At 38.7% G+C, this 25,007-nt stretch overlaps 1 protein-coding gene and 1 pseudogene across 3 annotated transcripts in view; both read left to right on the top strand.

Annotated features, from left to right (window-relative positions):
* Positions 1–25,007, top strand: part of TTC28 (tetratricopeptide repeat domain 28) — an 896,291-nt gene that overhangs the window by 527,378 nt on the left and 343,906 nt on the right. The gene's annotated exons all lie outside the window — the stretch shown is intronic.
* LOC143684055 (double homeobox protein B-like) overlaps positions 8,792–25,007 on the top strand; it is a 29,059-nt pseudogene continuing 12,843 nt past the window's right edge.

Below are 25,007 nucleotides of genomic sequence, written 5' to 3'. Positions count from 1 at the left end.
CTTTTCCCCATTTTGGTCTGGAAGGTGTAATCAATCTGGGGTGGCAGAGCCAGACTCATCCCCCAGAGTCATGCCCCACATTGTCAGGGATACTCACACCCCTGGATGTCATGTCCAATATAAGGGGAAAGGTAATGATTTTCCTTGCAGAGTTCGGCTTAGAGAGAGGTCATATTTGAGCAAAAAAAGAGGTTTCCTGGAAGCAACTCTTAGGCCTCATTATAGGTAGTCAGTTTCATAAGGGCAAGCCTCAAAGTCAAGGACTTGGCCTATTTTTCTTGGGAGTCCCAAGTGATTGAGAGGGTACCCAGATGGGAAATTTTAATAGTTCCATTCTTTTTTCCTCCTTTGGACCCTCAAGGGACTCTACCAATACTTTTTTTTTTTAATTTCCCTAAACTTTTTTAAAAAATTTTTTATTGTAAAATATAACATATATATAAAGCAAAGAAAGAAAAAAACAATAATTTTCAAATCACACTTCCAAAAGTTGTTATAGAACAGATCCCAGTTAGTCATGGGCTACTATTCTACCATCTCAGATTTTTCTTTCTAGCTTCTCCTAAACACTGGATGCTAGAAGGAATATTAATATACTAATTCAACAGACATACTCATTTGCCTAATTCTATTCTCTTGTTATACCTCTTCCATTTCTTTTCTTTGATCCTTCTCCCGATCTATAGACATTTTAGGGCAATACCCAATCTGACTTTTTCATGTTTAGAAGGAGTATCGACACTAAAGGATAGGGACTGTAATTAATTGATAATCTTAAAAGACTGGTCTCTCTGGCTTTCAAGATTTGTCTGACCTGGGAACCCTTCAGGAATTATAGGTTCCAGGAAAGCAGTGTAGTATGAAACCTTTATAGAGTCTCAGTTCAAGCCCTAGGTGTTCTTAAGAAGCTTGAATAAGAATCGCCTCCAAAATAGCCTCTCGACTCCATTTCATCTCTCTTGGCCACTGATGCCTTATTTTGTTATACTTCTTTCCTGCATCTTGACCCAGAAGGTGTTGTTGATCCCATGGTACGAGGACCAGACTTATCCTGGGAGCCATGCCCCACACTGCCAGGGAGACCTTCAGCCCTGAATGTCATATCTCATGCATGGGGAATGGCAGTGACTTTCCATGCAGAGTTGGGCCTAGAGGAGAGAGAGGCCACATCTGAGCAACAAAGAGGTTTCCTGGAAGCAACTCCTAGGCCTTTCCATGGGCAGTCTTAGCTTGTTCCCCACAGAAACAAGTTTCATATGGGCAACCTTCAAAATCAAGGGCCTTGCCCATTTTCCTGGGATTCCCCAATGGTTGAGAAGGGTACCCAGGGCTTCCCAGATAGGAAATTCTATAGCTCCATACATTATATCTATATCTATATATCTATATCTATATCATCTATATCTATATATCTATATACATACATACATATACATAACTAAATATATACTATTTTATATATATACATGTATATATAACATAAATACACACACATAACTATATATATATTCCCACCACCCCCCCTTCGGACATGAAGGGACTCCACTAACACCTCCCAATTATCAGCCCACTAGAGTCCGAGATGTGCCCCTGGCATTATACCAAACTATACAGAATTACAAGGCCTCTTTCCCGTCCTAGACTCCAGGAGTTTGGGTTATTTAAATGAGGTATTCAGATGGGTTGATTTAGATAACATGTTAAGGAAAATTTAGATTCTAGAGATAATAAACGTCTCTGCCTTTGGCCTCATACAATAGGCAAAGGTCTAGAGTTCATGCACTATCCTATTTGACCCTGTATTCTGATTTAACTTTGTCCCAGTCAGATTGGCTTTGTTTTTATCTTTAATTGAGGACTGATCCCTTTCAAGTGTTTTCCAAAAGAGATCTTAGCATAGCTGTTCTCTTGTTTCTGGCTTATTTTGAACAGCACGTTGTCCCTAAGATTTATTCAGTTCACTGAATGCCTCTCAGTATCCTTCCTTTTCATAACTGCACCGTATTCTGTCATATAAACGTATCACTGTTTAATTCTGCTTCTCAGGGGTATAATGTCCAATATATACAAACCATATCTTACAATATCCTCACTTGGTTATATAACCATCAGCACTCTCAATTTTAGACAGTTTTCATTGTTCAATAGAGACAAAGAACCAAGAAATATAGCATCACCAAATGTCAAATCAAAACTACTCCTTATCGATACTCACATGGAAAAAGAATGAAATCTGACCCCTCCATACAGCATACAAATAAACCCTACCCCTTATTATTTCTCCCCTCCCCACCCCAATTAGTTATCCCTGATAGTGCTGTGGCACTGTTGATGTCTTCCTGTTAACTATGCAATTTTAGTTTTCCCCCATACTCTTCTACTATTCACTCTTTGTCCAAACCTTTGAAATAATTCATTTGTGAACTTACTTAAAATTGTAGATTTAGTCAGTGAGATACATGGTACTATACCTCCCCTTTCAATCATATTCACCTTCAATATGGCAGGGTTACTTATAACCCCACTAATTAGTTACCATCACTTCTATTCATTCCCTTGTATTCAAGTTCAATCTCATTGGGAAGCCTTTCCCCCATCTCTAGCTTCTGTGTACCTCTAGGTCTGCTGTATTCTACAATGTAACCTCTGAGATTACCTTTACCAGAGTAGTAATAGCAAAATCATATATTATCTGTCCCTTTGTGTCTGATTTATTCTACTCAACATTATGTCCTCAAGGTTCATCCACATTGTCATATGCCTCAGAACCTCATTTTGTCTTACTGCTGCATAATATTCCATCATATGTTGATGGACTCTTGTATTGTTTCCATCTTTTAGAAATTGTGAATAGTGCCACTGTGAACATTGGTGTATAAAGTCTAGTCATGTAACTTCCTTTCAGCTCTTCTAGGTATACACCAAATAGTGATTTTGCCAGGTCATAGGGCAACTCAATAGCTTTCTGAGGAATTGCCAAACTGTTTTCCACAGCAGCCGTACCATTAAATATTCCCATCAACAGTGAATAAGTGTTCCACTTTCTCCACACCCTCTCCAACATTTGTGGGTTTCTGTTTGCTAATAGCAGCCATTCTTATAGGTATGAGGTGTTATTTCATTAACATCTTGATTTACATTTCCCTTATAGCTAAAGAATATGAGCATCTCTTCATGTGCTTTTTAGCCATTTGTATTGCTCTTCGGAAAAGTATCTATACGTATCCTCTGCCCATTTTATAATTGGGTAGTTCTTTCGTAATTGAGCTGTACTGTTTCTTTATGTACACAGGATATCAAGCCTTTTTTCTGGTTTCCAAATATTTTATCCCATCATATTGTCTGCCTCTTCACCTTTTTTGACAAAGTCCTTTGAAGCAGAGAAACTCTTGATCTTAAGAAGTTCTTGTTCATCTATTTTTTTCTTTTGCTGCTTGTACTTTAGGTGTGAAGTTTAAGAAGCTACCTCCTATTACTAGATCTTGAAAATGTTTCCCTACATTCTCTTCTAGAAGTTTTATGGTACTGGCTCTTACATTTAGGTCTTTAATCCATATTGAATTAATTTTTGTATAGAGTACAAGGTAGGCATCTTCTTTCATTCTTTTGCCCACTGATATCCAATTGTCCCATGGCCATTTATTGAAAAGGCTGTTCTTTTCTAGTTCAGTGGATTTGGGGGCCTTATCAAAGATCAACTGTCAATAGATTTGGTGATCTGTCTCCACAGTCTCAATTCGAGTCCACTGGTCCATATTTCTATCTTTATGCCAGTACCACCTGTTTCACCACTGTGGCTTTATAGTAAGCTTTAAAGTCAGAAAGTGTTAGTCCTCCTATTTTGCTCTTCTTTTTTTTAGGCTATCTTTAGCAATTCAAGATCTCTTTCCCTTCCAAATGAGTTTGATAACTGGCTTTTCCAAATCTTCAAAGTAGATTGTTGGTATTTTGATTGGTATTGCATTGAATCTGTATATCAGTTTGGGTTAGAATTGACACCTTAATGACATTCAGCCTTCCTAACCATGAACTTGAAATGTTTCCATCTTTATTAGGTCCCTTTTAATTTATTTTAATAATGTCTTGTTATTTTCTGTGTACAAGTCCTTGACATCCCTGATTAGGCTTATCCCTAGATACCTGTTTCTTATGGTCACTATTTTAAATGGAATTTTTTTCTTAATTGTCTCCTCAGATAGGTCATTAATTGTGTATAGAAACGTTACTGTTTTCCATACATTATTCTTGTACCCTGCCAGTTTGCTGAATTTGTTTATGGGGTCACCTAGCTTTGTCATAAATTTCTCCAGGTTTTCTTAATATAGGATCATGTCACCTACAAATAATGAAAGTTTTACTACTTCCTTTCCTATTTGGATGCCTTTTATTTCTTTCGCCTGTCTCATTGCTCCAGCTAGGAATTCTATTTCAGTGTTGAATAACAGTGGTGACAGTGGGCAACCTTGTCTTCTTCCCGATCTTATGGGGAATGCTTTCAGTCTCTCACTGTTAAGTATAATGCTAGCTTTGGGTTTTTCATATGTGCCTTTAATGATATTAAGGAAGTTTCCTTCAATTCTTACCTTTTGAAGTGTTTTTATCAGGAAAGGATACTGAACTTTTTGAATGCTTTCTCAACATCAATCTATATAATCATGTGATTTTTCCCTTTTGATTTGTTAATGTGCTGTATTACATTGATTGATTTTCTTGTGTTGAACAGCCCTTTCATTCCTGATATAAACCCGACTTGGTCCTGATGTATAGTTCTTTTAATGTGTCATTGGATTTGATTTGCTAGTATTTTTTTTTGAGAATTTCTGCATCTGTATTCATTAGGGAGATTGGTCTGTTCTCCTTTCTTGTAGCATTTTAATCTGGTTTGGATATTAGAGTAATGTTAGCTTAATAAAATGAGTTAGGTAGTGTTCCTATTTCCTCAGTTTGTTGGAAGAGTTTGATCAGGTTTGGTGTTAGTTCTTTTTTGAATGTTTGATAAAATTCCCCTGAGAAGCCATCTGGTCCTGGAGTTTTCTTTGTGAGAATATTTTTGATGACCGATTGAATCTCTTTACTTATAATTGGTTTGTTGAACTCTTCTATTTCTTCTTGAGACAGTTTAGGTAGTTTGTGTGTTTCTAGGAATTTGTCCATTTCATCTAAGTTGTCTAGTTTTTTGGCATATAGTTTTCATAGTATTCTTTTATGATTTGTAAAAATTGCTTCAGAATTCATGGTGCTGACCTCTCATTTCTGATTTTGTTTATTTACAACCTTTGTCTTTTTTTCTTTTGTCAGTCTAACTAGGGCTCCATAGATTTTATTGATTTTCTCAAAGAACCAACGTTTGGTTTTCTTGATTCCTACTAATCTTTTTTTGTTCTCCAGTTCTTTTATTTCTGCTTTTATCTTTATTATTTCTCTTATTCTGTTTGTTTTGGGGTTAGTTTGCTGTTCTTTCTCTGATTTCTCCAGGTGAGCAGTTAGTCCTCCAGTTCCGCTCATTCTTGCTTTTTAATATAGTCATTTAGGGCAATAAATTTCCCTTTCAGCACTGCCTTTGCTGCGTCCTTTAAGTTCTGGTATTTTATATTCTTATTATCATTCATCTCCAGATATTTACCGATTTCTCTAGAAATTTCTTCCTTGACCCACTGTGTTGTTTAATCTCTGTATATTTGAGAAAGTTCTGGTTCTTTGGTGATTATTAATTCACAGCTTTACTCTGTTGTGGTTAAAGTGCTTTGGATAATTTCAGTCTTATTAAATTTATAGAGACTTATTTTGTGTCTCAGCATATGATCTAGCACTGGAGAAGAATGCATATCCTCATGTTTTGGGTTATAAGGATCTCTCTATATATATATCTAATTAGGTCTAATTAATTTAGCACATTGTTTAGGTTCTCTATTTCCTTGTTGCTCCTCTGTCTGGTTGTTCCATCTATAGTGGAGAGTGGTATATTGAAGCCTCCCTCTATTTATTGTTGAAACATTTAAAGCTCCCTTCAGTCTTGCCAGTGTTTGCCTCATATACTTTGGAGCTCTTTGATTGGGAGCAAACATCATGATTGCTATTTCCTCTTGGTGAATTGTCCCTTTTATAAATATGGGGTGTCCTTCTTATCTCTTCTGACATCTTTACATTTAAAGTTTATCTATTTTATCTGATATTAGTATAGCTACTCCTGCTTTCTTTTGGATACAGCTTGCGTAAAGCATCTCTTCCCATCCTTTCACTTTCAATCTATTTGTGTCCTTGGGTCTAAGATGCATCTTTTGTAAACAGCATATAAATGAATTTTTTAAATCCATTATGTCATCCTGTATCTTTTAATTAGTGAGTCTAGTCTGTTAATATTCAAAGTTATTGCTGTAAAGGCATTTCTTGAATCTACCATCTTGTCCTTTAGTTTTTATTTGTCAGATCTATGTATTATTTTCCCTCGCTCTCTTTTTATCCTTTAAATTACCCTTACTGGACTTCCGGAAAAGATGGCGGCTTAGTAAGACGCGTGGGTCTTAGTTCCTCCTCCAGAAAAGCAACTAAAGAAACAGAAACAACACGAAACAGCTCCCAGAGTCACGACAGAGACCAAAAAGACAGCGTACCCCATTCTGGAACGGCTGAACGGGCAGGGAGAATCCGCTGCAGTGAGATACCCGAGGGGCGCACGTTTTCCTGGCCAGGGGGCTGGCGACTGGGGTCCCCTCCACGCATGTGGCTCCCCGGTCTGACTGGGAACATTGGATAGCGGGGCCCTCCCGTCACGCTTGGCGTCTCGGGCCAGCTGGGCAATTTGGACCGGCACTCCCCCAAGCCGCGACCAGTGACCCCCGCCTCCATGCATGGTTTCCCGGGCCGACAGCCCCGCAGACAATCAACCGCCACGAGCGCCACCTACTGGGCAGGAAAAGAAAAACAGAGCCCAGAGATTCCACAGAAAAACCTTTCAACCAGCTGGGTCCCACACCCAGGGAAATCTGATCAAATGCCCAGACACCAGCAGAAAATAATGGATGACGCTCGGAAAATTGAAGATATGGCCCAGTCAAAGGAACAAACCAATAGTTCAAATGAGATACAGGAGCTGAGACAACTAATGCTGAATATACGAACAGAAATGGAAAAACTCTTCAAAAACCAAATCAATAAATTGAGGGAGGACATGAAGAAGACATGGGCTGAACAAAAAGAAGAAATAGAAAATCTGAAAAAACAAATCACAGAACTTGTGGGAGTGAAGGACAAAGAAGAAAAAATGGAAAAAACAATGGATACCTACAATGGTAGATTTAAAGAGACAGAAGCTACAATTAGTGAACTGGAGGATGGAACATCTGAATTCCAAAAAGAAACAGAAACTATCGGGAAAAGAATGGAAAAACTTGAGCAGGGAATCAGGGAACTGAAGGACAATATGAAGCGCACAAATATACATGTTGTGGGTGTCCCAGAAGGAGAAGAGAAGGGAAAAGGAGGAGAAAAACTAATGGAAAAAATCATCACTGAAAATTTCCCAACTCTTATGAAAGACCTAAAATTACAGATCCAAGAAGTGCAGCGCACCCCAAAGAGATTAGACCCAAATAGGCATTCTCCAAGACACTTACTAGTTAGAATGTCAGAGGTCAAAGAGAAAGAGAGGATCTTGAAAGCAGCAAGAGAAAAACAATCTGTCACATACAAGGGAAACCCAATAAGACTATGTGTAGATTTCTCAGCAGAAACCATGGAAGCTAGAAGACAGTGGGATGATATATTTAAATTACTAAAAGAGAAAAACTGCCAACCAAGACTCCTATATCCAGCAAAATTGTCCTTCAAAAATGAAGGAGAAATTAAAACATTTACAGACAAAAAGTCACTGAGAGAATTTGTAACCAAGAGACCAGCTCTGCAAGAAATACTAAAGGGAGCACTAGAGTCAGATACGAAAAGACAGAAGAGAGAGGTATGGAGTAAAGTGTAGAAAGAAGGAAAATCAGATATGATATATATAATACAAAAGCCAAAATGGTAGAGGAAAATATTATCCAAATAGTAATAACACTAAAAGTTAATGGACTGAATTTCCCAATCAAAAGACATAGAATGGCAGAATGGATTATGACCCAGCAATACCACTGCTAGGTATCTACTCAAAGGACTTAAGGGCAAAGACACAGATGGACATTTGCACACCAGTGTTTATAGCAGCATTATCTACAATTGCAAAGAGATGGAAACAGCCAAAATGTCCATCAACAGACGAGTGGCTAAACAAACTGTGGCGTATACCTACAATGGAATATTATGCAGCTGTAAGACAGACTAAACTTATGAAGCATGTAATAACATGGATGGACCTAGAGAACATTATGCTGAGTGAGTCTAGCCCAAAACTAAAGGACAAATACTGTATGGTCCCACTGATGTGAACCGACATTCGAGAATCAGCTTGGAATATATCATTGGTAACAGAGACCAGCAGGAGTTAGAAACAGGGTAAGATAATGGGTAATTGGAGCTGAAGGAATACAGACTGTGCAACAGGACTAGATACAAAAACTCAAAAATGGACAGCACAATAATACCTAAGTGTAATGTAACTAGGTTGGAACACTGAATGAAGCTGCACCTGAAATATGGTTTTTTGTTTGTTTGTTTGTGTGTTTGTATCTTTTGTTTTTGTTTTTTTTCTTTTTCCTTTTTATATATATATATTTTATTAATATTATTATTTTAATTCTCTTCTCTATATTAACATTCTATATCTTTTTCTGCTGTTTTGCTAGTTCTTTTCCTAAATCAATGCAAATGTACTAAGAAATGATGATCATACATCTATGTGATGATACTAAGAATTACTGAGTGCATGTGTAGAATGGAATGATTTCTAAATGTTGTGTTAATTTCTTTTCTTTTTTTTGATTAATAAAAAAAATTAAAAAAAAAAATTACCCTTACTGGTACTCTAAAATTCTGTGCCCTCTTCTAGACTTCTTTATCTTTTTTTTTCCAGCTGACAGGACTCCCTTTAGTATTTCTTGTAGGGCAGGTCTCTTGTTGACTAGTTCTCTTAGTCTTTGTCTTTGAAGACTTTAATGCCTCCCTTAATTTTGAAGGACAATTTGGCAGGATAGAAGTTTTCCGTATTATATCTTCAACTAAACTCCTCAGCCTTTTACTCTTCTCTTCTCTTTCTGGGACACCAGTGATTTTAATATTTGTGCACCTTTTGTTGTCCATAAATTCCCTAAGATCCAGTTCCATTTTTCCATCTTTTCTGCCATTTGTTCTTTTGTTCACTCTAGTTCATTTTTTCTGTCTTCTAGCTCAGTTATTCTTCCTTCTACTTCTTCAAATCTGCTACCATGTGTCTCTAGTATATTTCTCATTTGGTCTACTGTATCTTTCATCTCTGTGAGATCTGTCATTTTTCTCTTTAATCTTTTGAATTCTTTATGTTCTTCTAGTGTCTTCCTGATATCCTTTATTTCTAAATAAATATCCATGAGTAGTTGTTCCCCTCCAGTGTTTTGACCTGGACATTTGGTTGGGCCATTTCTGCCTTGATCTTCATGTACTTGTGATTTTCTGTTGGATTTGGGGCATTTAATTATTTTGCTGAGAAATCTATGCATAGTCTTATTGGGCTTCCCTTGTAGGTGATGGATTGTTTTCTCTTTCTGCTTTCAAGATTCTCTCTTTCTCTTTGACCTCTGACATTCTGATTAGTAAGTGTCTTGGAATATGTCTATTTGGATCTATTCTCTTTGGGGTACGTTGCACTTCTTGGATCTGTAATTTTAAGTCTTTCGTAAGAGTTGGGAAATTTTCAGTGATAATTTCCTCCATTAGTTTTTCTCCTCCTTTTTCCTTCTCTTCTCCTCCTGGGACACCCACAACATGTATATTCATGCACTTCATATTGTCATTCAATTCCCTGTGTCTCTGCTTGTATTTTTCCATTTTTTTTCCCTATATTTTCTTTTTCTTGTCAGATTTCAGATGTTCCATCCTCCAGTTCACTAAACCTATCTTCTGCCTCTCGGAATCTACCATTGTAGGTTTCCATTGTTTTTTCATCTCTTCTACTGTCTTTCGTTCTCATAAGTTCTGTGATTTGTTTTTTCAGACTTTCAGTTTCTTCTTTTTGTTCATTCCTTGCCTTCTTTATATCCTCCCTCAGTTCATTGGTTTGATTTTTGATGAGGTTTTCCATGTCTGTTTGTATATTCTGAATTAATTATTTCAACTCCTGTATCTCATATGAATTGTTGGTTTGTTCCTTTGGGCCATATCTTCAATTTTCCTAGTGTGTTTTCTGTTTTTTTGCTGGCATCTAGGCATTAATTACCTTAATTAGTTTATTCTGGGGATTGTTTTCACTTCTTTTACCTAGGGTTTTCTTGCTGGATGAATTCGCTGTCTGTCTGTTCTTTGACATTCAGTTCAGCTTTTTCTGGACCTCTAGTTTAGGTTTTGTTTAACAAAGGAAAATTTTTCAGTTCTTGTTTTCTTGTTTCTTGCTCAGTCTGTATGGTGTCTTTCCCCCTACCACCCTTAGGAGGGTCTACTTAGGTATTATGGACCCCGGCCAGATTTTCTCAGACCGAACTGGCCTCCTATCAGGAGAAAAGAGTCACCTGTGTCAGTTTTCCCTGAGGGTGAGAAACAGCAGGTTGAAAGACTTTCCTTTGAAGTCTCTGCACTCTGTTTTCTTATCCTTCCCAGTATGTGGCACTTGTCTGCCTGCAGTCCCACCAGCATAAAATGACGTGGTACCTTTACCTTTGGCAGACTCTCCCTGCTGGGGGCATGGTGGAGATAGAAGAGAGGTTGTAGGCTGGTTTTAATGGCTTCAAATTACCAAGCCCTGGGGTCTGAATTCCTTGAGGAAGGGATTCCACCTGAGTTGGGTCTCACCCCTCCCCTGGAGAAGGCACAGGCTCCAGACAAACTCTCAAAGAAGCTTGTTTCTGCCTATGCCTGGGGCATTTGCAGCCTGAGAAGTCCTTCCATTGTATCCAAAGGCAGCCAAGCCTCCATAGAAACACAGCCACAAAAACCTCTAGTTCTTTTTTATTTTCTTTTTTCTTTTTCTGTCAGCCCTGCCCTCTTGGCACTGGGGCAAAAATGAGTGACCTCCTCTTTGACCAGGTTCACCTGAGCTGGGGGCCTATTTTTAGTAGTCAGAATTTGTGAGTTAATTCCACAATTGTCGTTTAGTTGGGGTCAGCCCCTGCTGCTGGTAAAGTCTCTTTCCTTTCCCCTCTGGGAAGCAGCCTGTAGGGGAGGGGCACCGGCCACCGTGGCTTGGGGAACTCAAGCTTCTGGGGGGGCTTGCAGCCTTTCCAGCTGGTCCAGACTGGGGTATGCTGTGTGTCCAGTCACTGACATGGCCCCTGGAGCTGTTCTGTACTGTTCCTGGTTTTTTAGTAGGTGTTCTGGAGGACAAACTAAATCCCACACCTTGCTAAGCTGCCATCTTGGCTCCTCCCCCATTTGATTATTTTAATAAGCTTATTTTGCAAGTTGATTTCTTTCATTCATCTATTGTTTTGTATTTTCTTGGTTTTGTGTTGAAAGTTCCCTTTTGCCCTTGGTTTGTCAGTAATTCCCTGCCAAACTATACTCAAATCTCATATAGGGGGTACAGTTTTACTTGAGAGTCTGTTAATAGCTAGACATGGGTAGTTCTGTGGCAGAATGCCTGCCCACCACCTAGGAGGTCTGTGTTCAATTCCTGGCCTATTTACCCCCCACAATGAAATAAAATAAAACGCACCTTGCCAATAGTTGGACCTGAAGTTAAGAAGCAGGCACTGTAAGATATATTGGGAATGAACTCAGACTGGTGCCCACAGAAGGGAGAGAGAATTTAAAAATAAGAAGATGTGAAAATAAAAAATAAAAATATATGAAATATATAAAAATGAATAATAATAAAATATAGATGAAATATATACATATATTTAAAAACCTAGGCAGATTAGGCATTTGTCAGACTGCACTTACTGCTCTTCCCAGCAGGTGGTGCTCCTGTGGTACCTCTTCCCCTTGGGCTGGCCCCTCCTAATCTGCAGTGACTGTCTGGAAAGATGGCATCCATGGCAGGGGATCTGCTTCTGGCTTACAGTGGGGAGACAGGGGAGCTGACCACAGTGACTAGTACCTTATGGATCTGCTGTCACCGTGCCTGAAAGATGGGTATTCACAGTGCCTGGGGTCATGGCTTTTCACAGTAGATGGCTAGTCATGCCTTTGGGCTTCCCCCCAGGTATTGCTGGATGCAGAACTGTGGAAGCTGTGCTCAGGATGAGGGGAGAGGAGTCTGGGGTCCACCGAGATCATGTTACCAGACAAAGGCTGTGTCCAACGTGCTTAGTAATTCCTGAGACGCCAGGATTTCAAAAAGAGAAAGAGTTTATTACTAGGCACATAGTAGGAGAGCAGATGGCCCAGTGGCCCAAAATCTGTCTCCCTGAACTGTTGTAATTCTGATAGTTTTATTGAAAAAAGATGGGCGGGGCTTAGGATAATGAACACAGTGGCCCCAGATGATGTAATTAGAGGTGATCTAATTGTTGAGCATGCACAGATTTCTTATGTGCTTAGTCACAGAATATGTGTCAGAAAATGGTGGAATGCGGTATATGTGACTTGTAGGTTAAAGTCTAAGCTACTGCACATGTCATGCAGGCCCATTTTGGTTAGATCCAATCTTGGTTATTAAGATTACTTTGGACTTTGGGTGGTTTAGTTCTGGCCTGACCCAAGATCCTTCATTAATAAATATTAAGGGCTGTCTTTAGTGATAACAAGACTCAAAAATTGAAGAACAGGATTACTGGGTAAAAATGAAGGTTAGTTGTAAGGTTCTTATAATCACAGGGGCAGAAGATAAGGACTATACAATTGTGACTGGATATAATACATGAGAGAGCCAGCCACTGCTGCTGGGATACTCAGCTGTTTTATCCTAGATCTGTCAGTCAGGGGCCCCAATTAGCATTGATTTTATTTTATGCATTTTTTTTAAACTTTGAGAAGGAAATCTCAAATGTCATTGTATCAGAGATGAAGCTTTAGAAAGAAACTGTTTAAGTTTTAGTGACTGAGACATTGTATGGACATATGATATTTATTTTAAATACTTTGTGAATAAGAAATGAGCAAAGAAACAAATTGTATAATGAATGTATTGTTTTGAAAGATGTAACTAATTTAGCCTTGCTGAAGTGTGGCAAACTCCATTTTTCTAGTTTAGTGGCTCAGAGCTATTGTTTGTATAAAGTCTAGTATACAAAAATAGTAGTTGAGATAAATAAGCATTCTGACATCAGAACCTAACCATCACAACCCTGTATAATGCCAGTGTAGTAAGGAGTCTTTTAAATGATTCTGATACAAAATTTTAGAATATTACATCTCAAAGGATCTTAAATATCATGAAGCCCAGTGTTTTTTAGAATGGGTTTTTAACTATATTTTGTAAGATGTTAAAAGGTGTCCAATAATAAAAAGGTTCTATGGGCTAATAGGTGTGTGAAATCCAAAGTTAAAAAGAAATTTTGTAAGCTTCTTCATTGCAGGATTTCTCAGAGCCTTAAATGTGTTACAGCACTTTGTTAATCATAAAGGGAGGTTTAAGTAAAGTAGGTTGCTCAAATTTATTTTAATCCTTTTCATGTTAACATCTGTCAGAACAATATTATTCTATCAACTTCATAAATGTTTAGGAAACACAGATTTGGTGCAGTTCCTTTATTTTATACATGAGAACCTGGGACCTGGAAACTGAGTGACTGGCACAAAATCCTAAAACTGGCAGAACTGGGATTCCAGACCAGATCCTTCACTCATGATAGGTTTGCTTTCAGGCACATGTACTGAGAGAATGAATATATCTGAAATGAGATGTGGATATATCTGAAATGTGAAGATTAATAAGGCAAAAGATTAAAGAGAGAAAATGATGGAATCATGGGAATTTGGTTTGGGAGACACTTCAATTATTTAATTATCTAAATGCAAGCAGACAGTGTTTTCTTACTTTCAGATTTTCCTTCTGGAAGCAATTATGGTGTGAACAATTAGGTGCTGTTGCAAATGGAATAAAGTATCTTGAACTATATAAATGTTCTAAAATTCATATTACCCTTGAGAACTCCAGGTACTCAGAGTAAAATCATCCATCCATAGTCTTTCTTGTTTCCATCTGCAGGAGTCAAAAAAGGAAGGTTATTCTCCCAACCCTCCCACCTCCCAGCATTCACAGGCTCGGCACCATTATCTGCTTTTAGTCCACCAGGGTGAATCACTTTATTCCTTTGATCGCCCTTTACATCAGACACCACAGGGAACCTTAGATTCCAGACTTACTCATTCTCATCTACTTTTCAATCCCAACTCCCCATCACCTATTCTGTTCCTATCTCCCACCCATCTCCCACCCTTTTCACCTCCACTTGGACCTGTGAAATTCATGGTCCATCATGAGCTGAATCCTCTCTGTTTTACCTTTTTTGCTTTATAATCAAAACCTGGATCTCTCTTGAGGATACTGCATCCCACAGCCTTCTCAAGTTTGACTGCTTTTGCTTTTCTAACAGACTTGCTCTGCTGGGCCTGTGTGTGTGGTAGGAGTCCTTTACACTCTTCATAACTACCTTCAGGCTGTCCATCCCCTCCTTAGAACCTCTTGTGTTCAAACTCTATCATCTACTTTCCCTCACTGTTGCAGGGAAGTATCAGCCTCTGGGGTCCTTCTCCCTTATTTCTCAGTGGTTTCATGTCTTGGATCCCTATTACTCTCTTCACTTATTTTAGACGATCCTTTTGGCATCCTGCCCTCTCAGTTTTTTAACTCCTGTCCTGCAGTGCTTGTTTTCCACCCTGCATAAACCATTCAAGCACATGATTGTATCCTCTCCTTTGTCGTGACTAAACCTAAAACTCCTCCATAATCTCAATTTAAACCATCTCACACTGATGATCACTGCCAGCTTACTTCCTTTAGTGTCTCAACTGAAACAGTCCTTGGCCCTTGCACAGTGAGCCCTTCAGTCCTGGTTTTCACTGGCTGTATCACCTTTTCACTGTCTCTGACATCCCTCCTCACTTAGATTTCATGATCGATCATAACCATTTCTTTGCTCATGTACTTAACTTTCTCCACTACCATCCATACCCTTCATGGCAATGGCTTAGCAAAACCTAGATCTGGCTTTTATCTTATTCTCTGCCTACTTCATGCCTGTATGTGAAGTTGAAGATGGCTGGCAAAGAACATACAACTGGGCTTGCTGATCTCACTTTAAATTATCATCAAAAATGTTAAGAGGTCCCTTAGTGTTGCTTAGTAGTCACATTACAGATTCCTTGTCCATTTACTCTCCTACTCTCCTAGACAACTAATTTCTCTAACCAACCTCCCCCACTCTTGCTTTGAGCTGATGATTTTCCTTCCCTTTTCATAGAGAAAATAGGAACAATTAGAAAAGAACACATACACCCTGTTTGTGCACCTACCAACAACTGTTCCAGAACCATCTACCTTCCTTCTTGTGTTACAGATAAGCTGGGTTCTTTTTCCTCGTTCCAGAGAAACATTGCTTCAACAAATTTCTTCTGTATCATTTATTTTTCTCTTTCTGCTGTATCATTCTTATTTGCATACAATTATTAATTTTCATATTAAAAAACAAAACAAAGCTAACAGTAGACTATCTTTTTGATACTAATTCCTCCTTTGGCTACTGACCTTCTTCCTCCTTTTACAGCAGAATGTTCAAAGGATTTGCCTACTGTCACTGCTTATAATTTCTCCTTTTCTCTTCTTACACACACTTCATTTAGGCTTTTACCTCTTCCCCTTCTCATAACTGCCCTTATCAAGGTCACTATTGATTTTAGTGTTGCCACAAACTTGTTCCCAGTCTCAGTCATCACCTTATTGGGCCATATTGGACCTATTAGCAGCATTAGATGCAGTCAATCACTTTCTTCTCATTGAAACACTTTTCCCTTAGCTCTCTGATTTGTTTTTCTACCCCACTGGTCACTCCTTCTCAGATTCTTTTGATGTTTCTTCTTCTTTGAAATTTCAAAATATCCATGTGCTCCAGGACTACCATAACCTCAGCTCTTCCCTGCCTCTGATCATTCCTTTGGTGCACTCAACTGGTATCATACCTTTTCATACCACCTGAATGGTGATGACTCCCATGTTCATATTTTCTGCCTCTCCCTGAACTCCACAGTTATATATCTAGATGTCTATCCAGTTTTCCTTTTATATGTCAAATTGAAATCTGAAGCTTTACATATCGTTGCTGGTTTAAAGTATTATGTACCCTAAAAAAGCCATGTTTTAATCCTGATCCAATCTTGAGGGAGCAACCTTTCTTTTAATCCTGATACAATACTGTAGTTGGAAACTTACTTTTAGATTATCTTCATGGAGATGTGACACACCCAATTGTGGGTGTGATGTTTGATTAAATGGAGATGTGACTCCACCCATTCCAGGTGGATCTTGATTAGTTTACTGGAATCCTCTAAAAGAGAAAACATTTTGGAGAGAGCCAGAAACAACAGAGGAGACAAAAACTTTGGAGTGGAGCTGACAGGCAGAGAACAGAGACATGGATGTTTGGAGATGCTTGGAGCCCAACAGACGTCACCATGAGACGCTAAGCAAGCCAGAGCCTCTTGAGACCCAAGGGAAACCAAGAGATGAAAGCCAGCCTTGGAGAAGCAAAGTGAAGAAAGAAGAAGCCCACAGGAAGAGAGGCTAAAAACACCAGAGCCCAAGATCAAGAGACCAGTGGATGACAGCTATGTGACTTTCCAGCTTACAGAGCTGTTCCGAACAGTATTAGCCTTTCTTGAGTGAAGGTAACCTCTTTTTGGTTTCACTTCCTTAGAGCTATAAACTTGTAACTTATTAAATTCCCCTTTATAAAAGCTCTTCCAGTTCTGGTATACCGCATTCTGGGTGCTTTCAAACTAACACAATGTCCAAAACAAATCTTCTGACCTATCCTCCAAGTCATTCTTCTTATCTCAGTTAATGGCAACCCCGTTCTTCCAGTTTTCAATTTTTTAACCCTTACACTTCTCATCTAAAACAATTTGCACATTTTCTTAATTTCATCTTCAGAATATATGATGATGCTCACTTCTTTCCTTTTCACTACTGCTGTCCTGGTTCTCGTCACCGTCATCCATCTCCTGGATTATTGTAAAAGCTCCTGAACTGCTCTCTAGTTTCCTCCTTCATCCCTGTAGACCTTGCTCCACAAAACAACCAGAAGGGTCCAGTTAAAATATTGTTATACTAATTATTGCTCTTTGCTACTCAAGACCATCAAAAGAACTTCCCATCTCTCACAGAATAAAAGCCAAGACCCTTACAGTGGCCTCTAAGGCCCTTCAGGCCTGATGCCCCATTTTATCTCCAATCTCCTCTTCTACTCCTCTTCACTTTGCTCCAGTCATCCTCGATCTTGGTGAGGCCTGTTGTGATCATCCTGTTTACAACCATAACCTCTGCTGATATTCTTTCTTTTTCTCCATAATACTTGTTGCCATCTACTATATTTACTGTATTTTGACTTATTTAATTTTTAAATTGTCTTTCTTTTTCTACTCTAGTGTTATTCATAAGGGCAGAATTTTGTCTCTGTTCTGTTCTCTGCTCTATCACAGCATCTAGAATGGTATGTTGCAGATATTATGCACTCAATAACGTTTGTTTATTGAGCAAATTGTCCTTGGGAGAAATCAAGAGGGTCTAAATTAGGAGGTATTCCTTCCTGAATCTTGGAAGAAAGGACAGATTTTTATCACCTCCATCCCAAGTGGGTCAGGCAGGAGAGGAGAGAGGCACAAGCAGAGCAGCAGGCTCCCCTCCAGAAAGTCCCTGTGTGAAAAAAGAGGTGTCTCACTATTACCTAGTACAGTGAATGCAGCAACAATTTCCTTTACAGAACCAGTGTTTGATAGGGAGGTAGACGGCTTTTGGAATAGGAGCAGACTGATGGTGATTATCTTATTGGTGCTACATTCCCCTGTATTTACAACCAGTGTCAACAGACAAGGGCAGGCCTGTGGCTTCACCTGACAGGATGAAGCTAGAGTTGATGTCTATAGATGAATCGTCCTGAGTTCAGAAAATACTTGCCTGTCATTCCTTAAGCAAACAGTTGCTGGATCCAAATCATGCCAAACAAGTTATATAAAAGGAATATTTTCATTTTGGGCATACTGTTTTTCTAGTTTCAGGTTTTTATTTTTGTTTTGTTTCATTCACGCAAAGTTTATGTTTTGTTTCTTGATTTTGGTAACTTTCCTTTTATTTTCCAAGTCTATCATGTTAAAAATAGATTCCTTTGGGGCTGATTTAGAAACATAGTGACATCTTGGGCCTGTGGGGAACAGTTTGCTGAAGGGCGGTTTTTCTCCAAGACCAGCCTAGGTGCATGACTGGAAACCAGCAGTGACTAGTGAATTCAGATTGCTAGGTCCCAGCTCCAAGGATAGCTACAGTTTCAACTCACTCAGGACAGAAAGCAGCCAGCATCCTCTGTTTCAGTCCCACCACTGGCAGGAGTGGAAGTGGGGCTGCCTTAGAGACAGGGAACCTTCCTGGGATGGCAGGGAACACTTTGTTAAAGGGCAGCTCTTCCCCCCAAAAAAGGTGTGCAGGGGTCATGGCCCCGCACAGTTTGTGACTTTTGATTAGAGCATTCAGATTACCGGATCTGGTATCTGAACTATGGTTTCAACCTGCCCCTGAAAAAGCTGCTGGAATCCTCTGTGTCAACCACTGACAGGCAAATTCAGTTGAGAATTAAAGGAACAGTACTTCCTTAGGACTGTGTGGAACAGTTGACTGAAGGGTACCATCTGCTAGGAAGGCCAAGAAAGCAGATTCTGAGAGCTGACAGAAAATTGGGCTTCTGTCCAAGTCTCCTACCCAGGGCACTTTGGAACTGATTTATACCTTCATCATGGGCCCCGGGATCCAGTTTTGACTGGGAGATACTGACTTGGGAAAGTTGTCTCTGAGGTGTTCTTCATCCCAGAATTTATCCTCTGGGCTAAAGCAGCTACAGGGTAAAAAGGAGTGTTAAAAACATACAGAAGGGATGGTGTGACAGGCAAGAATTCTTGCCTGATGAGTTGGAGACCTAGGTTCAATTCCTGGAGCTTGCCCATGCAAAAGTAAATAAATAAATAAGTAAATAAATAAATAACTAAAATAAAGACATACAGAAGCTTCACAATTCCTGTGTCTCTGGGAGCTGCCAGAAACCCTAGTCCTATGGAATCCAGTTGACTGTTCCCAATATGGATTTTAACAGCTCTTCAAGTGGCACAGTACAAAGACAAGACTGGAGACACAGCGTTGTTTACAAGAACGGTTAAGTGGCTATACTCCAAGCATTGTTTCAGAAAAACCCGTACTCTGATAGAACTGATATGAAACAACTCACCAAAGAAATAGGCATTTAGGATATAGTTCACAATCTACAGAATGAAACCGAGAAGACTGGGGTTTGGATGCTCCTTACAAAAAGGATGAAACCAGAAACAGGGCAGGCCTCAGCTTGCATTCAAGTATACCTACCAAAAGAAGCTGGAAGACCACAGGCACCACCATGAGATCTCAAACAAGTATCCTAGGCCAAGCATCTGAGAGGAACCAAATCCCCGATACTGCTACCAGATAAGAACGGGCTAAACCAACAGGCACTCCACAACCAAGAATTCAAAAAAGTTTTCTGAATGGAAGTGATCAGCATTCAGAGCAGAGCAAAAAGAAATCCATAAATTCTTGGAAAATAGCCCAAGTGGGAGGCCAAATGTGATTCTTCAGCAGCACCAAATGGACCTTTCCACTCTCACAAGCAGATTCATCATTTTCTTCCCCCAAATTCTTTCTGCAAGAACCAAACATTTATTTTTGCTTTTCCACCGCTGCATATGTCCTTTGTTCCTTGGCAACCACGTGGGGTCTGTGGGAGCCAGAAACCATGTACCTTGATGGTTTAGCCCACCCAGGCTGTGCAAGGAGGAGAGAACTGGCACTCTCCGGAACCCTGTGAATCACTTGACAATTCCACCAACTCTGAGCAGGAGTATCTCAGATACACAGACTCCTTTCTGGCTTCAAGTGCCAAGGGAAATGCCAGGATCACAGTGAGTACACTGGCAAGGAAGTACTGCAGTTACAGGACTCTTCTTGGCCTTATCCTGAGCTTAAAAAAGTCCAGGAACCTGACATATTTACATTATGCAGTGGTAGGATGAGTGGTGTCTGGCTCTCATTGCAGAATTGGAACTTCCCAAAGGGACACAGGAGCAGGCTGTACACACTGACGCAGACTTGTAACCCAATTGGCTCAGGAGCCATATGATCCACTTGACCAACTGCGCCAGCAGTATGTAGACACCTCAAGACTTTGGGATGAACTCCGTCATCTACAGATCTTCAGTTAGAGGTAAAATCTCTTCTGAATCCAGATGATCAGGAAGAGGAACTTCCAAACTCCAACTATTGCTCAGTGCAGAAGAATTTCAGTGCTAGTCCACATGCTGCCAGGGTCACCAGGGCTCAGCCTTAGGAGAAGTCAGATGTCCTTCCCATGACCCTGGGCCAGGCCCACTTTCCTTTGATGTAAAATCTGAAAGATTTAAATTTGATGAACAATGAGGATATCATGCTCGGGAACAAGACTAATTCAGGAAGAAGAATAACCCACTTTGGAACTCAAATGCAGGCTTTTGTTCTGTCTTATGGGCAGTGGTTACCTTCACACTTACACTTCCTGGAGTAAGGGATCCACTGGAAGCTCCATCCTGACTCTGAAAGCATCACAAGCGCCAGGTAGTGGATACATTTGCTGAATCCTCAATGTAAAAGCATTTTCATGACAAATCTGACCTTCTCCCTATAACCATCATGCCATCAGCAGTCTGGGCAAACCAAGAGCTGTCATAGAATGCAAGACAAAAGAACAGTTCTTAGAGGAACTTATCTGCATTTTTTGATTTTGGAAAGATGGGAGGTCAAAGTTGAAAGTAGTTTGATGTATAGAAATGAGAGAGCAATATTTCCTGACAATATAAGTTTAATAAAGTGAGTTCCCCCCACCTCCGTTTTTGAGGATTTGAATTAGGAACTAGAAACTGCCCCAGTATTCATCATTAAGCGATGATTAAACAGATTATGTTATATGTATAATACTGAATTACTCTTCCCACATGAATGTATTGTTTTCTGATTATTTAAAGCATACAGAAAATCACAAGGAAAATTATAATAGCAATACTACCCAATCACAAATCTCACTAATAATGTTAGTTTACACATTTTCAGGTTGTTCATATATATTTACTTATATGTGTATATCCTTAAAATTCACTATTTTATTATAAATAAATTATATTTAATCTTAGAAGTTCTGGGACACTCATCTATACAGTCTTCACCTTTCTTTTTAAGTGTCAAGTTCTAAAAATACATTATGGCATATGAAGGTATGGAGTTATCTTGGCACAATAAAAATATCTTTGAGAAATAAAAAAAAAACATATAGAGACAAGTAAAAAATAAACAGAACAGATCAACATTCCCAGAGGAAAGCAGGGAAATAAGCTTTCTCTTGGGGGCTGAAACAATGACACAAATAGTGCAGTCCCCAGAATTGTAGTGTATATTCAGGGCAAGAATTACCTGAATAAGAGCTGAAAAAAATTAATCAGTTAAGCACAAACTATTCTAAAAGTCTATAAAAAGTTAAACCAAATGTCAAAGAAGAGCCTTAACATATAGCCAAGCAACAAGAAAACCTCGGCAAGAAAGGGAAACTAATCTCTAGAATAAATTTATCAAGAGAGTCAGCTGCCTACACACCAGTAAAAAATTACAGGCTGTACTAAGAAACAGGAAGATGTGACCTAAAGGAACAAATGAAAACTTCAGGTGAGATACAGAATTTGAGACAACTAATCATTGATGTTCAAACAAATCTCAATCAGTTCATGTAGCTGAAAGAAAATATGTCTAAAGAGATAAAGGATATTAAGAAGACGCTGGGTGAGCATAGAGAGGAATTAAAAAATAGAAAAAAAACAAATAATAGGAATGGAAGAAATAAAAAATGCACTGGAAGCGAATGAAGCAGATTTGAATAGGTAGAATAAAGAATCAATGATCTAGAAGACAGAAGAGTTGAAATTTTACAGACAGAAGAACAGATAGAAAATAGAATGGGAAAAATTGAGCAGGGGCTCACAAATTTGAATGAAGAACAAAGCACACTATATGTCTCAGAAGGAGAAGAGAAGGGAAAAGGGGCAGAAAGAATATTTGAGGAAATAATGATTTGAAAATACCCCAGCTCTTTTGAAGAACATAAATATACATGTTCAAGAAGTACAAATAATCCAAACAGAGTAAATCATAACAGACCTACTCTGAGACACAGACTGATCAGAATATCAAATGCCAAAGATAAGAAAAGAATCCTGAAAGGAGCAAGAGAAAAGCAGTTTGTCACATAAAAGGGAAAAGCAATAAGGCGGAGTACCAATTTCTCATCAGAAACTGTGGAGACAAGAAGGGAGGGTTATGATATATTTAGGATACTGAAAGAGAAAAATTGCCAGCCAAATTCTTTATCTGGCAGAACCATCCTTCAAAAATGAGGGAGAGTTTAAAATATTCACAGATAAACAGCAACTGAAAAAGTTCATCGACAAGACACCTGCCCTACAAGAAGTACTGAAGGAAGTTCTGCAGGCTAAAAAGAAAAGACAAGAAAGAGGTTTGGAGGAGAATGTAGAAATGAAGATTTTCAGTAAGAGTAACTAAAAGAATAAGGAGAGACAAAAACCAGATATGACATAAAAAGTGAAGGATAAAATGGTTGAAGTAAGTAGTGCCTATACAGTTATATCATTGAATGTTAATGGATTAAAATCTCTGATTAAGGAAAAAGGGGCAATATGCAAATTTTCCCCATTTGGAGAATTTCTGATATTCTAGCAAGCAGTGGGGACAACTTAATCAATAGGCTGAGCCCTTGATCTTCATAGGGGTTGCCCCTATGAAACTTATCCCTGCAAAAGATAGGCTAAGCCTATTAAAATTAGGCCAAATAGTCACCCCCAGAGAACCTCTTTTGTTGCTCAGATGTGGCCTCTCTCTAAGCCAACATGGTAAGTGAACTCACTGCCCTCCCCCTCTACATGGAACATGACTCCCGGGGGTGTAAACCTCCCTGGCAGTGTAAGACAGATATCCTGGGATGAGACAGGACCCAGCATCAAGGAATTAAAAAAATCTTCTTGACCAAAAGGGGGAAGAGAGAAATGAAACAAAATAAAGTGTCAGTGGCTGAGAGATTTCAAACAGAGTCAAGAGGTTATCCTGGAGGTTATTTTTATGCATTATACAGATATCCTCTTTTTAATTTATGGTGTATTTGAGTGGCTGGAGGGAAATACCTGAATGGTAGAGCTGTATTCCAGTAACCTTGTTTCTTGGAGGTGATTGTAAAATGATACAGATTTTACAGTGTGACTATGTGATTGTGAAAACCTTGTGTCTGATGCTCCTTTTAACTAGGGTATGGACAGATGAGTAAAAAATATGGATAAAAAAATAAATAATAGGGAGAACAAAGGTTTAAATAAATTGAATAGATGGAAATACTAGTGGTCAATGAGAGGGAAGGGTAATGCCAAAGGCAGGGGCTAATACCAAAAGCAGACAAAAATTTACAAGAAAAGAAAATTGCAGACCAATCTCTTTAATGACAGATGCAAAAGTCTTTAACTAAATACTCACACATTGAATCCAGCAGCACATTTAAAGAAATATACACCATGGCCATATGGAATTATTCTGGGTTTGCCAGTCTGGTTCAACACAACAAAATCAATTAATGTAATATACCACATCAGTAAATCAAAGTGGAAAAAAAAATGGTCATCTCTATTGATTCAGAAAAGGCATTTGATGAAAGTCATTATCATTTCTTGATGAAAACACTTCAAAGGATAGGAATAGAAGGGAACTTCCTCAACACAATAAAGGGAATATGTAAAAAATCACACAGTGAACAACATACTCAATGGGGAAAGACTGAAAGTTTTCCCACTAAGATCAGGAACAAGACAAGGATGCCCACTGTCATCATTATTATTCAAAATTTCCTGGAAATTCAAGCCAGAGAAATTAGTCAAGAAAAATAAATAAAAGGCATCCAAATTGGACAGGAATGTTTACAGATGATGTGATACTATACGTAGAAAATCCCAAAAAATCTACATCAAAGGTACTAGAACTTATAAATGACTACAGCAGAGTGGCAAGGTAGAAGATCAACATGCAAAAATAAGTAGTTAAAACACTATGGTACAGGCATAAACAAGATATACTGACCAATGGGATTGAATTGAGTATTCAGAAATAGGCCCCCTCATCAATGGGCAAGTGATCTTTGATAATGCATTCAATCTAACTCAACTGGGGCAGAGCAGCCTCTTCTATACATAGTATTTGGAGAACTGGATATCCATATCCAAAAGAATGAATGAGGACCCCTATCTCACACCTTATATAAAAATTAACTCAAAATGAGTCAAAGACCTAAACTTAAAGCTGAGAACATAAAACTTTTAGAAGTAAATGTAGGGAAATATCTTATAAATCTTGTAATAGAAGTATCTTACAAATCTTGGCTTTACACCCAAAGCACAAGCAATGAAAGAAAAAAAATAGATAAATGGGATCCCCTCAAAATTCAACACTTTTGTGCATCAGAGGACTCTGTGAGAAAAGTAAAAAGGCAGCCTACACAATGGGAGACATTATTTGGAAACCATATATCAGATATAAGATTTAATATCCAGAATATATAAAGAGATCCTACAACTTAACAATAAAAGCACAAACAATCCAATTTAGAAATGGGCAAAATATATGGACAGACATTTCTCTG

The sequence above is a fragment of the Tamandua tetradactyla genome, chromosome 5 (assembly GCF_023851605.1).
Source record: "Tamandua tetradactyla isolate mTamTet1 chromosome 5, mTamTet1.pri, whole genome shotgun sequence".
NCBI lineage: Eukaryota > Metazoa > Chordata > Mammalia > Pilosa > Myrmecophagidae > Tamandua > Tamandua tetradactyla.
This window is presented reverse-complemented; position numbering and strand designations above follow the sequence as displayed.